Source organism: Felis catus, chromosome D4, assembly GCF_018350175.1.
Source record: "Felis catus isolate Fca126 chromosome D4, F.catus_Fca126_mat1.0, whole genome shotgun sequence".
In the NCBI taxonomy this organism is placed as follows: Eukaryota; Metazoa; Chordata; class Mammalia; order Carnivora; family Felidae; genus Felis; species Felis catus.
The window spans coordinates 26,397,962-26,413,233 of record NC_058380.1 but is presented as its reverse complement, the minus strand read 5'-3'; the positions used below and the strand labels follow the sequence as shown (position 1 = coordinate 26,413,233).

Genomic DNA, 15,272 nt, shown 5'->3' with positions numbered 1-15,272 from the left:
ACAGGCGCCCTCCTTTGACTATTATTTTTTCCACTGAGGTGCTTGCTCATCTTTTTCTCATTGATTTTTTTAACTCTATTAAAAAACGGAGTTTATTTCACACATAAGATTTTGTTTCTCCACTTGTCTGACCATCCCTACTACTATGTTCTGCCGTAGCATTCCACACATATTTAAAACCAAGCAAAAGGTGGAGTTCTGCCTTTAAAAACTAAACAGGCATTTTGGACAACGGATTGGCAACGCAAGCTGGACCACATTTATCAGACAGAGTAAGGAAAGTTTTCACTCTGCATTATAAAAAGGACAGCCAGATATCAAGTGTTAACAGAGATAAAATGAGATGGAAAATTTTAACAAACCGTTTAAGCTTTTTTCCTAAAGAAACGTCCTCTGCTGCCAGAGATCTTAAATAGCCTCTGGATCAGTCATCCAGAAGCAGTTCCTCGTATAATTGATGAGCTTGGCTTTCACTTTAGAAAGAGAATCACCTTTTTCCATACTTGCTTGCATTTTTGCTTTAATGTCTTCTACAGAACTAGGTCCGTTTGATGTGTTAGAAGTTTTTTTCTTAGTTTCTTTCTTTTTTTTTTTTTTTTTTGAGAATTCTTGACCTTTTGATCTTGATGTTCACGGTTTTGAGTCTTTTCCATTCTGGTTTGATTTTTGTACATTTTTGGCTAGAGTATCTCATATCAATTTCTTCACTGGAGTGTTTTCTCCACTCTTCCTTTTTCTCCTCCTCCTCCTCCTCCTCCTCCTCCTCCACTTATCCTCCTCCTCCTCCTTCTACTTCTTCTTCTTCTTTCCCTCCTTCTCCTCCTCCACCTGTACCTCCTCCTTCATTATGATCATCGTCACCTTCGATAGCAAGTTTGATTTTTTGTGTGGAACCTTGCCACCACTTCCAAGGGCTGATTGCTTTCCAGATACATTTAGGAATTTCGCTTCTCTTCTTTGTCTTCTGACTCGGCCTCTTCCTCCAGCACTAAGTGCTGCCCATTAATATGCATGAGCCCCAAACCACCCTTTAACCACCAATCACAGGTTGTTATTTCAAAGCCACCAAGGGAATTCATCGCTTGTACACACATTTTCAAAGTTGCTGTTATTTTCATTGGACTGCCCTCCTAATTCTTTGCCTTTGTACCAGCCTTTAAACTGTTCTTAGAGATGGGTGGTGCTCATTTTAATCATCATCCACGAAGGTGGATAAATAATACTGCCAGCCATAGTTGACAAAAGAAAAGAGTTCATGTCCAGCCCCATCAAGTCAGCCATGGGGTGGTGGCGTGCACTGAGGTGGGCGCTGTCTACTGCTCAAGAAAACAGTCATTGGTATGAGATCACACCAGGGTTCTTACTGAATTTTAACTACTTTGTGTACGTAAGCATACTTTGGTTGTTTTCTGTTATCAACATGTTTTCTTCATTAGCTGTTGGCTTTCAATTTTGTTGATGTACTACTTGTTTATGATAGTGACTTTTGTTGCTGTTTTGGGGGTTACTGTTTTGGGCTTTTTTTTCTTTTATTTGATTGCTTTTATTTTTCGGGCAGTCACAGCTGTGACTGTTGTGACCTCTGCCATTGGTATCATACTTAGAGATGCCTCCCCCATCCTTAGGTCATATAATACTTGTCCACCTTTTCTCCTAGTCCTTAATCACTTAATCTCAAATCTGCAATCTGTTTTATTTTAAATCTGTGGTTTATTTCAATGAAAGGTCTTATCTCAGATACAGCTTCAAAATATCCTATTCTAATTTAAGTTTGTAAAGCAGCCATTGGGATGGTTATTGACCAATACTGTTACTTTTCTATAGTGAATGCATTTGCATGCATTACGTCTTTATCGCTAAATATCCTTATTCACATAACGGAGTACTAGCTCATTCTGTTTGCCGCATGACAGGCTGATAAGTTGAGGGGGTAGGAAAGTGTTGGGGTAGGAAAGTGACTTTATTTGGAAAGTCAGCAAACTGAGATGATGGACTGTTGTCGTAAAGAATCATCTCTCCTTGGCATGAACTTTGATGTTAGGAAAGGGGGGAGTGGGAGGGAGCTGGGGTCAAGAGGTGACTGAGGTCTGTAGCCAGTCAGGCGCCCACAAGGGTGCAAGGCAGGTTTTGGAACTTTTCTGTCCTTGGTCAGTTGATCTTTGAGTATAGGAATCTGTTCATGCCATTTCTCTAAATCTTAGACATAACATTATTGTTTCTATATGTATTTATCTTCTCGGGCGATGTAGGTTTTGGGCAAAGAGTGGTTTTTGCAAATCTTAGCTGTCACCAAACTTCCTTCAATGATTAACATGCCTATGTGCAGGGCTAAGCAGAAGTTTCTAAGCCATAAGTCACAGCAGTAAGGGTAACAGAAGCAATATGGAGTCAGACATGCTAAGTTTCTCCCCGTTACATCCACACCCGGGCCTAAGCCTCACTGTGAGCATCACCATTTAACTGCAAAAAAGTCAGGGTTGGCCTTGACCATCCTGGCCTGGAAGAAGTAAGGAGGCCATCAGTGTAATGCTGGCCGGCCCACTCGAATTTCAGTTTTTGGCTTCTCAGAGACTTAACGTGATGGTCATATTGTGCTTTCCTTGACGCCTATGAGAAAAACGTGTATATTTCAGCCATTGGCCAGAGTCTGTAGTTTGTGAGAGAAGTTCCCCTGAGGTATGCAGAAGAGGAAGGAGGAGACCCAGTGGTTCAGCCCCCATGTCCAGTATGCCCAACCGGACAGATTGCAGAGTCCCAGACACCTGTGCGCACACACAGTGCTTCTTCCGGGTTGCCCATCTCTGGATGCCACCAGCCGCAGCACAGATTGTTTCCCGCTTTAGAGTTAAACTTTCTCTTTCTTTTTCCTTTCTTTTGCGGAGCTCCCAACATGAGAACACCTTCCAGTCGTGGGCTCAGAGGACTCTTCTTATAGCACACAAACGCATGCAGCTGTATCAGATTTGCAAATATACAAAAGAGGGCACATCTTGCTGTTCCTGGTTTTGAGGCTCCTAAGCTTAGGTCTCATTAAAACAAAAAAATGCTGGCTGTCAGTACACAGCGGCGTTCAGGCAGGTGAGGGGAAAAGGGTGGGCAGAGAGAGGCATGAGGAATGATATCCACGTAGGAAATGCTTCCACTCATGTTTTGTATTTGTGTTTTAAATTTTGGGAGTGACTCACAGGCACTTAGCAAAAGTAACTGATTAAATTAACCTTATCGGTAATGAGGTTGCCTGGCCTCTGTCCTGGCAAACAGCTCGCCGCCTGGTTGGTATTTAATTGGCTGCCTGGTGACTGGTGAAAACAATGTGGGTTGAGTCCCACTTAAAGCAAGTTCATAGTACATCAATCTTGCTGTAGTCTATCTGGACGTTATTAAAGTTAAGACATGGTATACTGAATTATTTGTTTCCTTTATTCATGCAAAACAGATGCTCAGGACTCACGTTAGACATAGTAGATCGGGATTGTGTGTGTTGCGTGAAGGGAATACCTTGCTTGTTATAGGATAAAGGTTGTAGCATTTGTCCTGCTGTGGCTGTATTTAGAAACCATAAATGATAGTCTTAGTACAATTTGATGTTCTTCAAATGCCTAGTTGAAGTTCAAGCGTTGTAAAATTAGATTCTTGAGTAGAAGGATGCAAAATCTTATGGACTGAATTGTGTCCCCCCAAAAGGCATACAATGAAGTCCCTAACCCCCATTGTCATTGTATTTGGAGACAGGGTTCTTAAAAGATAATTAAGGTTCAGTGGTGTCTGAAGGTCAGGTACTAATCTGGTAGGTTTGGGGGCCTCATAAGAAGAGGGTGAAGAGGTCTCTTTCTCTCTGCATGCACCAACAGAGAAAAAGCCATATGAGAAGGTGGCTGAGTGAAAACCCAAGGAGAGAGCCCTCAGTAGATGCTATATACACTCCTTGGTCTTGGAATTCTAGCGTCCAAAACTGTAGAAAAATAAATTTATGTTGTTTCAGCCTCTCAGCCTATGATTTTTTTTTAATGGCCGTCCAAGCTGACTGAGACAGAAAGGAGATGGGGTATGAAATTTTACGGCTCCGAGAAGGACCCACAGAACCTAGAGATCGAAAGCAGTGAGCACTTCTCTGTGAGACGTGTAAAGTGACCCTTTACAGCTGTAACTCGGCAGACCTATCACGGTCCAGTGAGGAAGGACCTGTCTGGAAACGGGAGACTGGGTTTACCTCTCTGCATCTCTCCAACCTTGCTCAGGGGCTCAGCTTCCTCACCTGCATAAAGAGGCGATTGGGTTAGTTCTTTATGTCCATTCTAGCACTTTGAAAAGTACTGGTGGTGTTGTGTTTTCATTACTGGAGTGTTCCAGTGGACTTCAGATGCTTTGGAGTTCTCTTGTGAGCAGACTGGAATCTTTTTCCAAGAGGGTCATGCTAGCCAGCAGGAAGATACTGTTTGAGCTCTCAACCTCAAACTCAACGTTAGTTTTTGGGATGGGAAATGGCGAGGTCAGGAAAGATCCTCCTACCTCCACACCTCTGAATTAGGAGTCTTCTCAATCAGTCCAGATGATCAAATAGTGAGATTTCTGGCCATCAGCATATGTGACTTGTGGCAGTTGGGTAATCAAAACACAATTCTGTCTGCACCTCCATTGTCGCTTCACAGTTTGTTCACAGGGGCTCTGCAATAATTAACATTGGTACTGTCCTTTCTCCAAAGTGGGAAGTTGAACACTTTGCAAAAGATAGCTAATGCCAATAAAATTTCTTGACAAACTGCAAACATTCTAATACATCACACACACACACACACACACACACACACACACACATGCATGCACACTCTCATCACTGTAGGGTCAGGGACCCACACAGGTTTTGTTTTTGTTTTTTTTTTATCACCTTGTGGGAAAATGTGGGCACTTTCAATGCTATCCATGAGTCAGTGGTGGTGAGGATTTGGGGTTGTTTCCAGGGGCATTGGGTTTGTGTCCACATAGGCTGTAATGTTACAACCAGACGAGTCACACTTTTCATTGGGATTGGGATCCTCAAATACAGATTTGCACATAAGATGTCCCAATCCCCTGCCCAAAGAAAGCCTCTAATACATCTCTCCCAGCCACGATGAAAGCTCTTGGAGGTCACATCATAAACAGCTGGTGCCTATGAGTAGAAACTGCAATTTACTTCTGGAGATAGTCTAAAGCCTTCTTTTTCTACAAGGTACCATTGAATAGGGTTAAGGAAGAAAAGTTCTACAAGCATTTGAGGAAATGTCGTATGAAAGAGGGAGGGAGCCAACAGAGAGGGTACCAAGTTTCAGAAAAGCTGCCCAATGTTTACGGTGTGGCCCTTGGGAGAATCATCTTCCTTCATCGGAGGTGAATAAATGCATACTTCTATGGTGTCCTAATACAGTAAAGAGATGAGCTAAAGAGAATTGTAATAAGCTGAATAAGCAATTATTTTTTATCTAAAAAATCAATATTCTTAGTCACCCTATTATATTTATAATCCACTTGATTTTAATTACGGACAAATAAAATAATTTTAATTTGAAAAAATATAAATACAGTAAATACAGTCTGGAATGAGAAGTCCAATTAAGTTTGCTAGTGAAGATATAAGCTTTGCAATGTACACATGGCTTTCACATACATGATATTATTGATTCTTGGACAATTCTGTGTTGGGGTCCATCTTTATTTGCCAGTTGGGTTCCACCTACTATTTGCCAATGAAAAAAAATGTGAATCAGAGAGATTAAATGACCTGCCTGCATCACAAAGGTCATCTGTGGCAGATTAGAGGTTTAAATCCATGGCTTCTGACCCCTAAAATTTTGTTTTTACAAGGAATAGAATAAAATGGAGTTTGGTGGGCCTGTGGGGAAGAGGAGGGAAATGTTACATGCCACGCCATTCATCCTGTTTTTCTCCACTCCTTTCTGACCACCCTGGTAGGGTCACTACATAAAGGTCTTGCCTAGATTCTAGGCACCACCCAGGCACCTGTTTATTCTCTCCCACAAAACACAACCTGTCTCCCCACCCCGTGCTTCCTTTGGTTGTGTCACATGAATTAGATGGGAAGTGAGAATCTACCCATCTTGGTGATCCAATCACTGGGAAAACCATTAAGGAAGGAAGAGCACCCCCTTCTTGGGGAAAAACTTGACCTTTTCAAAACTGAGACCCTCCAGACCAATATAATTTCTCGTCATTCCTGTCAGTTTTTCCCCCTGTCTTCAATTTCCCCATTTACCATTTTTAATGTTGCCTGGTGAGGGGGTTTCTGAACGGTGAGGGCAAGTTCCCATGCGGCCTCTTTTTCAGTCAGTGGTTTGAGACTCACACCCCCATGTTTAAGGAATCTTCGGTGGATAGTTACTTGGGGGTAAAGGAGAAAGGCCTCTCCCACAGCTTATTTCTCCAATTAGAACATATTTGCAACAGAACCTGTGAATCTGGATTAGGTCTTACGGCCACCGATATCATAGTGGGGCCTCAGTTGTCCAGAGCACGTGCCCACTCCACACCACAGGTCAACCTAGTCCATCCATGTGTCAGATGATGCAGAGCCTGACATAGATACCATTGGTGAGATGGCAAAATTTGGCAATTCGCCAAATGTTTGTGGCCCAGTAAAGCTCTGTATCTTTTTAGTATTATCTCAATCATCTTTTTTAGTTTCATTTTGATTAGATAATATAATGTTACTCATCAATTATTTAGGAGATGGTTGACCAAATGGGCTATATGGCTTTATTCCATTCAATCCTTGTTCAACAAGTATTTATTGAGCGCCTACTATGTGGTAGGCATCATATTTGGCAGGGAGAATGCAGTCAAAGGTAAAGCTGAAAATCAGACAGAGACCCTGTTCTCAAGTAAACAACTGATCCCACGAAGGATGCGTAATTACAACTGGAGAGTCTGCAAAAGGGAAGATGGTCTGTGGCCATGTTAAACAGAGGATCTTTGGTTAACTCCTGAGCTGGGCCAGAGAAGAATTCTCTGAGGTTGAAGAGCCAGGACTGTGTTCTGAATGAACAAAAAGAACTTTCCAGAAGTCAAATAGCAAAGGGTAGGGGCAAAAGAAGTTTTCCATCCAGAGGAAAGAGTCTGTGCAGAGACCTTTGGGAGGGAGGGAGTAGGAAGCTTCTTAGAAATGAAGGTCAGGAAGCTGAAACTCAGAGGAGAGCTGGCACAAGCTGGGGCTGGAGAGATGGGCTGGGGATAAACCCCAAAGGGCCTTTTAGGCCATGTTAAATATTTATATCATGATCACAGGACATATGGAGAACCATTGAAGGCTTTTAAGCAGGCGTATGTGTATGTGAGTGTGTGTGTGTGTGTGTGAGAGAGAGAGAGAGAGAGAGAGTGTGTGTGTGTGTGTGTGTGTGTGAGTTTGTGTGTGAATGATTAGATTTGTGTTTTGAAAAGGAAACTGGATACAGTAGGCCTTCACATGGACAAAGAGATAAGCAAGGAGGCTGTTTTGATGAGATACAGTGGTATCTGGAACTAACAGTTAAGATGGTGACTTGGATCAGGACGCTCAGACAGTGATGGATTGGATATGGCCATGAAGGAGGGAACAGTGTCAAGGATAATGCCCAGAGTTTTGGTCTATAGGCTCGAAAGGATGGCAGTATCATCCTGGAAGAAGGGGCAGGTGAGAGGGGGTTTGATGAGGTCAGTCTCTGTCTTTATATTAATGATCAGCTGCATAGAATAGAAAGCCCTCCTGGAATAGCTGAAACAGCTAGGGATGTGTGTGAGTCACAAGACAGGGAGGTCCAAGGCTGTGCAATCTAAGTCTTGTAAAGCAGCTCAACAATTCAGGGATGGTAAGGCTCTTTTCAGCTTTCTGGTCTACCTACCTTGTTGGGTAGTCCTTTACCCTTTTGCTTATTTCTTCATGGGCTCCAGATGGCTGCTGTGACCCTGCCCTCACACCTGCATTCCAAGTAGAAAGTTGCATGGAGGGCTATGAAGTGAAGGGGTTTATTCCAGCAAAGATTTTCCTTTTTTATTTGGGGAGGAATCTCTACCCAGGAACTTGGCTTACATCATATTGGCCTGAATTAAGTTTTGTGGCCACCTCTAGCTAAATGGAGTTTTGAAAATCCAGTATTTTAGCTTTCTGGCCTTTACAGGTAGAGGAAGGCCAAGGATTTGGGCCATGTGAATAGCTTTTAGGACTAGCATATGTCTACCATAGTTATGGTAGTGCTGTGTCTTCCGAGTAGAGATTTCAAGGAGAGGGTTAGACCTACTGGCTCAGAGCTATTCTTCTCTTTTTCCTCCTGAGGGAAAAAAGCTGATTTGGTGACAATCTTAAAATATGGCAATTAAGGCATATATCCCAAATTTTCCCATCTACTCAAAACAAAAGGAAAGCAGGAAAGCTCTGGACGAGAAATTTGTCAGCCGAAAGGATGATTTCTTAATATTAGCTACGAGATTACCATAGATAGGTGACTAAAAGCCTTTTAAAATAAGGATTCCCAAATTCCGTGTAGACATCCTTAAAAATGGCAGGGAAGGGGCGCCTGGGTGGCTCAGTCGGTTGAACATCCGATTTCAGCTCAGGTCATGATCTCGCAGCTCGTGAGTTCGAGCCCTGCATTGGGCTCCGTGCTGACAGCTTAGAGCCTGGAGCCTGTTTCAGATTCTGTGTCTCCCTCTCTCTCTGTCCCAACCCACTCGCATTCTGTCTCTGTCTCTCTCAAAAATAAACATTAAAAAAAATTTTAAAAATAATTGGCAGGGAATGGGCTTCCTGATCTTGCATTGGCCAGACAGTCTCTTTGATGGTGCATGAATTCATAGCATTAGCTCTTGATAATGTGGTCACTCTGGACCACCCCACAAATTTTAACATAGCAATTATAAGGATGGCAATAACCTTCTTGCTTCACGGAGCAAATCACATTCTTCCCCATCCACTCTTTCCTCGAGAGGAAATGATGAGGGTCAGGGTAGTGGCATTATATAGGGGATTGTCCTGAAGGGATGACAACTGAGCAGAGACTGAAGGAAACAAGAGATGGTGCCACGAGGACCTGTGGGGACAGCAATTTAGGCAGAGGCAGAAGCAGGCCTAAGCCCGCCAGCTGTGGTGAGTAGGTTGACCCTGCATAGAAAGGGGAGTATCCTGGGAGAGAAATGGAATATTAACATCAGACTGTTTCATTCAAAAAGTTTCAAGTGAACTATGGTACACAGGAAAAGTGTAATATGGGACTTTCTCTTTCCATTGCCACATTTGAGACTTCTTGCCTCTTCATTAAGCTGGCTCCTAGAATTGCATCTGTATCAATCAGGACAATATGGGTGTATAGGTAACAGAAGTCTGAACCAGCATTTATCTTACATAAGTGAAGTGTGGAGATAGGTGGTTCTGAGGTTGGTTTAGCAACTTGAGAACATTTTTCTCATGGGTATAAGATGACTACAATTACTCTAAGCATCACCCAATGGTGCTTCAAACAGGAAGGAACATGAAGACGAAAGAGAGAGAGAGAGAGAGAGAGAGAGAGAGAGAGAGAGAGAGAGATGGAGCCTTTTACTTTTCCAGCTCTGTTTATAGAAGGAAAAAGAACTCCTCAGCACATTCCTGCATATGTCTCATGAGCTGGCACTCCGTCAACTATCCTCACCTAAAGATTATCAGCAAATGAGAATGGGATGTTCATGCTTGATCTGCACTGAGCTCGGGTCATCCTCAGGGGCCTAGAAAGTGGCTTAGCTGCCAAACCAAACTGGTTTCTATTGACTATGGAGGAGGAACAGTTGCTGTCAAGTAGGTGACCAGCAGTGTCTCTCCCCCAGGAGTATCCATGAATCCCCTCAAGTCTGATCATAGAAGAGATGTCTATTTTCCTCTCTTTATGCTGTCACTGATGCATTTCCTGACCACATCTAAAGGATGGACTCACTTTGTCCTAACATGGGTTCATTTCAGAAGCTGACCCCAGGCAAAACATTCAAGTGCAAAAGAGTCTCTTTGAGAACACCAGCAGGGACGGCAGGGACGTGGAACTTGATCCAGGGATGATGGGAAGGCAGTTAATAAAGGATGAATTAGTAAACCAGTCATCAACGTGAGCAACTGGAGCATAATATTGGGAGGGAAAGTCTGGGAAATAGTAGAAAACACAAGGCTCAGAATTATCCCACTTGAGAGATGAACGAGCTGAGGGATTTACCCTCCAGCAGCCATTGGTCATTGGTTGAGGGCTACTTCTGAGATGTGCTAATTCCCCAGCACCCCCAGCCTGCATGCATGAACTGAGTGGTCTTCTGTGGCTCTGGGAAAACTCTCAAGTCCAGAGAGGCAGGTAATTGCTGGTGGGGGTCATCCAAAACACAAAGAGAAGGGACATGGAAGGGGCACTGGTAGCCTTTGCCAGACATCCTACATTAAATGTTCAATGGCCACTTCCTTGATAAGCACCAAAATATCTGGTGCAATACTTCTGACTTAGATCTGTAACTTTATCAGCTTCACCAGAAATTGTATGCTCCTCAAAATCAAGGTGGGGCAGACTTACAAGATTTTATTGACACAGCATCCTGCACAGTACTATGTAGAACCACTCTCCCACGTGTACGTTGATGGTTATCATATTGAGGATATGAATGGCTTCATCCATGCCACAACGTTTTGGCCAGTAGTTATCATCATGACTAGTCTATGTATTGGTACAGTTTTTTTGCAGTCTAACAATCGGGCAAATGGCGAAGTCCTCAAGGAGCACAGCTTGCGCACCACAGGGTGGACCAAAGAAATGGAGGAAGTGTAGATTGGGTGGATGCCTATTATTTTGATTAGAGTAGTCAGCCCAATGAAAAAATTCAGTACTCCAAATTATAGAAATGTAATCACATTTAAGGCCTAGAGATTTCCTTCTGTCTCCTTTGAATCCAAGTGAAAAGAAGCATGACAATTTTTTAAAGTCTTTCTATGGAGCATAAGCTGTTTTTATAAATGTGGAATAATTCATTGAGGATATGAGTTATGTGGAAGGGGCATCCTGAGAAAACCTTGCTTTTGATGTAATCTAGTCAAATGGATGATTTTCTTCCTCCTGCTCCCCGTTACCTCCCCTCGTTCATTTTTGCCAAAGTGAGTTTCCATATGTTTCATCTAAATGACTCACATTCAGAGAAATCATTCAAATTATCTGTGGGCACAGATACTTTTCTTTCATTTGTGGCTTGACGGTGGGTGGTTATAAGGAGTGGAAATGATGGTGGGCTCTTCTCCAAACCCCAAATCCTTTGGCTTGCTCTGATTCCCTGGGCTCTCTGCGTCTCCAACTTTATTCTATACCAGAGGGAGATAGCCATTGTAAATTACAAAGATTATTCAATTTCAGTCCACTTTAAGTGCCCTTAAAGGGAGACTGCACTCATGACTTCTCAGGGGATAGGCAATGCATCTTACCATGGATAAAGTGCTGGTTGAGAGGTTTTAAATCACATTTGTAGCTTGGGAGACTAATATTGGAGGCAGTTTTCTTCCTAAAAAGTAATGGCATCTATGTTACTGGCTGTACAGAGCATAAAGGAGTTGGAGGAGTTATCTTTAAACCAGAGATAACTTGTTTAAATGATGATGGAACCATTCAAAGGGTGTCTTCCAAGGGGCATAAACACCTTCCCAGGTTAATAAAGACTCTCATTGCATTTCACACTTTTAGCCTGACGGATGCAATTGCTCTCTGGGTCTCCCTAAGCTAACTTGTACGGGTCAGTCTGAGATATATACACATCTGAATTCACATGAGGCAATGCATTTGATCTATGCTTGTAAAAGAGATCCTCTTTGTTAACTGAGTTAAATGCTGGTTTTTTTTTTTGTTTTTTTTTTTTTACCCTTCTAATCAAAGGTCATCTTTATGAGTGAACCTTTATAGAGCACTCCCATCTGAATGGTCTAGATATGGAAGGTTTATTCTTGCCCCACCCCTACCACTGTTTTGTTAATGTTTGCAAATGAATGGGTACACTGTCAAGTGTTTTGTGGATTTCATTGCTATTTTTGTTCAGTAATCTCTATGGTCATTTGGAAAAGACTCAGTTCAATTCCACATACCCTGCTGAGCACAGACGTTGTGCCTGACTCTGGAATACTAAGCTGGCCAGCCTGTCTGGAATTCTGCAGAACTGCTAGGCTCTCATATAGACCACCCACAGCTTCTTCCCACTGATATTTGGCTCTGTCCCAAGAAAGAGAGAGAAGGGACAGGGAAGGAAGGAAGGAAGGAAGGAAGGAAGGAAGGAAGGAAGGAGAATCAGGGCTCTAAAAATTCCAGATCATTCTGAGCAGAAATCATGTCTGTAATAGGAATGTAGTTGAGGTACAGGCAAACGTCTTGTCTTTTCCTATTGCATCCGTGAACATCCCTCTGTTGGACATATTCCACATTGTGGGCAGTGTGATACACCCAGACTCCCTCAACTTCAGCTCTTTAAATGTTTCTAAAAGTGGTGAATCTGAAGTCCTCTATGTAGATGAGGCGGCTCCTGTCCAACTCTGGCTGTTCCTTTCTGCTTCAACAACCACGCTGGCTTGGGTGGAAATCTGTGTCTCACTCTCCCTTCCTTCTCATTCACTTCCCTGGCCGGCTGGTTAGGATTCCTACAGCAAGCACCCAGCTACCCTTGTTGGGTTGATTCACTTTATGGGCCCCGGTGTGTAGAAGCTGATGTGTGGCCTGGATGGACATCAGAGGTGGGAAGTAAGTTGGGATCATTGTATTTCCCTAGATGGTCATTATTATTTTGTAATGTATTTATTATTTAGACCTTACCTACTGCCAAAGTATCTTTGAGGTGACTTACAATAAAAGAAAGAAAAGTAATTAGGCTCTTACACCACAGATAAAAAAAATGGAAACTTATATAATATATGAAATGATAAACGTCGGCTAATAATAGCTATTATTATCATAGCACTAATTTTAGTAGTGGGTTCCTAGGCAGTTGAAATATGAAAGGTAGTGAAGGACTAAACTTTAATTATCTGATGATAAAAGGATACATACTAATTCACCAGAAGGTGAGTTTTCTCCTTCAAGCCCTAACTCTTAATTGAGATTTATTACACGGATCGTGGTATACAAACAGGCAAGGACTGAGGAATCCTTTACTCTCTCTCTCTTTTTTATTGAAGTATAATTCACATACAGGATTATATGGGAACACTTGTAATGGTGATACTTTTTAAGTTGTAGAAATATTCTTTTTTTTAATTTTTTTTAATGTTTATTTATTTTTGAGAGACAGAGAGAGACAGCATGAGTGGGAGAGGGGCAGAGAGAGAGAGGGAGACCCAGAATATGAAGCAGGCTCCAGGCTCTGAGCCATCAGCACAGAGCCTGACACGGGGCTCAAACTCACGAGCCGTGAGATCATGACCTGAGCCGAAGTCGTATGAGGGCTCAACTGACTGAGCCACCCTGGTGCCCCTAAGTTGTAGAAATATTCTTAATGTGTCTGTTTCACATAAAATGAAAAAAGGTGATTTGTTCATACAGGAGAATGAGGATACTTTTTAAGCTTTTCAGTTTTCCTTCATCTGAGGTGTATCTCGTTCATTCCAGAAACCTGGACATGAGCCCTTTGGCAGGAAGCATGACCATTGGCCCATTTTGTCTTGTGCCAAGGTGATTTATATCCCGGGCTCTTAAAGGTTCACCATGTGCTTTCCCTGCAAGGGTATCTTGCCCTGGTTACCTAGTTGGTGACATGGTGTAGTCCTTCTTTGGGAATTCTTTTTTTCCCCCCCAAAGGAAGTTTACCTTTCTTTTTTACCCCTTTTTTCTTCCCCCCCCCCCTCCCCGGCCTTGTAGAGATAGAGCTAACATTGTGTAAATTCAAGGTGTACAATGTGATGATTTAATGAACTTAAGTATTGTGAAATGATTACCACAATAAGGTTAGTTAACATCTCCATTGCCTTATGTAATTACCTTTTTTTTTTTTTTTCAACGTTTATTTATTTTTGGGACAGAGAGAGACAGAGCATGAACGGGGGAGGGGCAGAGAGAGAGGGAGACACAGAATTGGAAACAGGCTCCAGGCTCTGAGCCATCAGCCCAGAGCCTGACGCAGGGCTCGAACTCACGGACCGCGAGATCGTGACCTGGCTGAAGTCAGACGCTTAACCGACTGCGCCACCCAGGCGCCCCACCTTCTTTTTTTTTTTTTTTTTTTTTGATGGGATGGTGAAATTATTTAAGATCTACTCTCTCAGCAACTTTCAAGCACATACGACAGTCTTGTTAAGTAGAGTTAGTGTACTGAACTTATTTATCTTCTAACTGGAAGTTTGTACCCTGTGACTGACATCTCCTCTCTCTCGCTCCCCAGCCGTTGGCAGCCGCCCACCCTACTCTCGGTTTCTGTGAGTTTGGCATTTTTAGATTCCACATATAAGTGAGATCATACAGTATTTTTCTCTCTCTGTCTGACTTACCTCACCCAGCATACTGCCCTCGAGTCCATCCATGTTGTTGCAATTGGCAAGAGTTCCTTCCTTTTTAGGGCTGAATGATATTTCTTCGGGTACGTATACCACATTTTCTTTATCCATTCATCTGTTGATGGACACTTAGGTTGTTTCGATGTCTTGGCTACGGGGAACAACTCTGCAATGAGCAAAGCAGTGCGCATGTACCTTTGAAGTAGTTATTTCAATTAGGGATTCTTAAAATTCTTTTTAAGGTTTACTTATTTTGAGATAGAGACAGCAAGTGGGAGAGAGGCAGAGAGAGGATCCTAAGCAGGCTAGGCATTGCCAAGGCGAGCCCAACGCGGGGCTCGAACTTACAAACCAACTGTGAGATCATGATCTGAACTGAAGTCAGATGCTTAACCAACTGAGCCACCCAGGAGCCCCTAGAGATTCTTGAAATTGGCTCTCTTGGCTCACCCTCGGAGGTCTCTGGGATAAGAATTGGTGATCCCTTTCGTGGTTATGTCTGTCCCTAAACTCTCTGATTATTACACGGGAAAACTTCAGGCCTGCTTAACATCTTTTGCATTCTGGGAAGAGCACGGTATGCTGTCACCTGAGAGATGCACAGGCCCGGTGCTCCATTCGCTCGGGAGATGAGAGCCAAGCTTTTAGACAGAACCTCAGAACTAGGTATCACTTCATTTCAGCAGTCACTGCCACAACTAATTTGGGCAATTTTTGGTATTTGACCAAAAATGTTCTTCATCATGAATATTTACAGTATTTAATTTCTAAAATTCTGCCCGGCGCA

The 15,272-nt window shown here is 42.7% G+C and overlaps 1 pseudogene; it reads right to left on the bottom strand.

Moving 5' to 3' along the window:
- Positions 1 to 378: 378 nt before the first annotated feature.
- On the bottom strand, positions 379 to 14,512 carry LOC101083040 (annotated as a pseudogene).
- Positions 14,513 to 15,272: the final 760 nt, after the last annotated feature.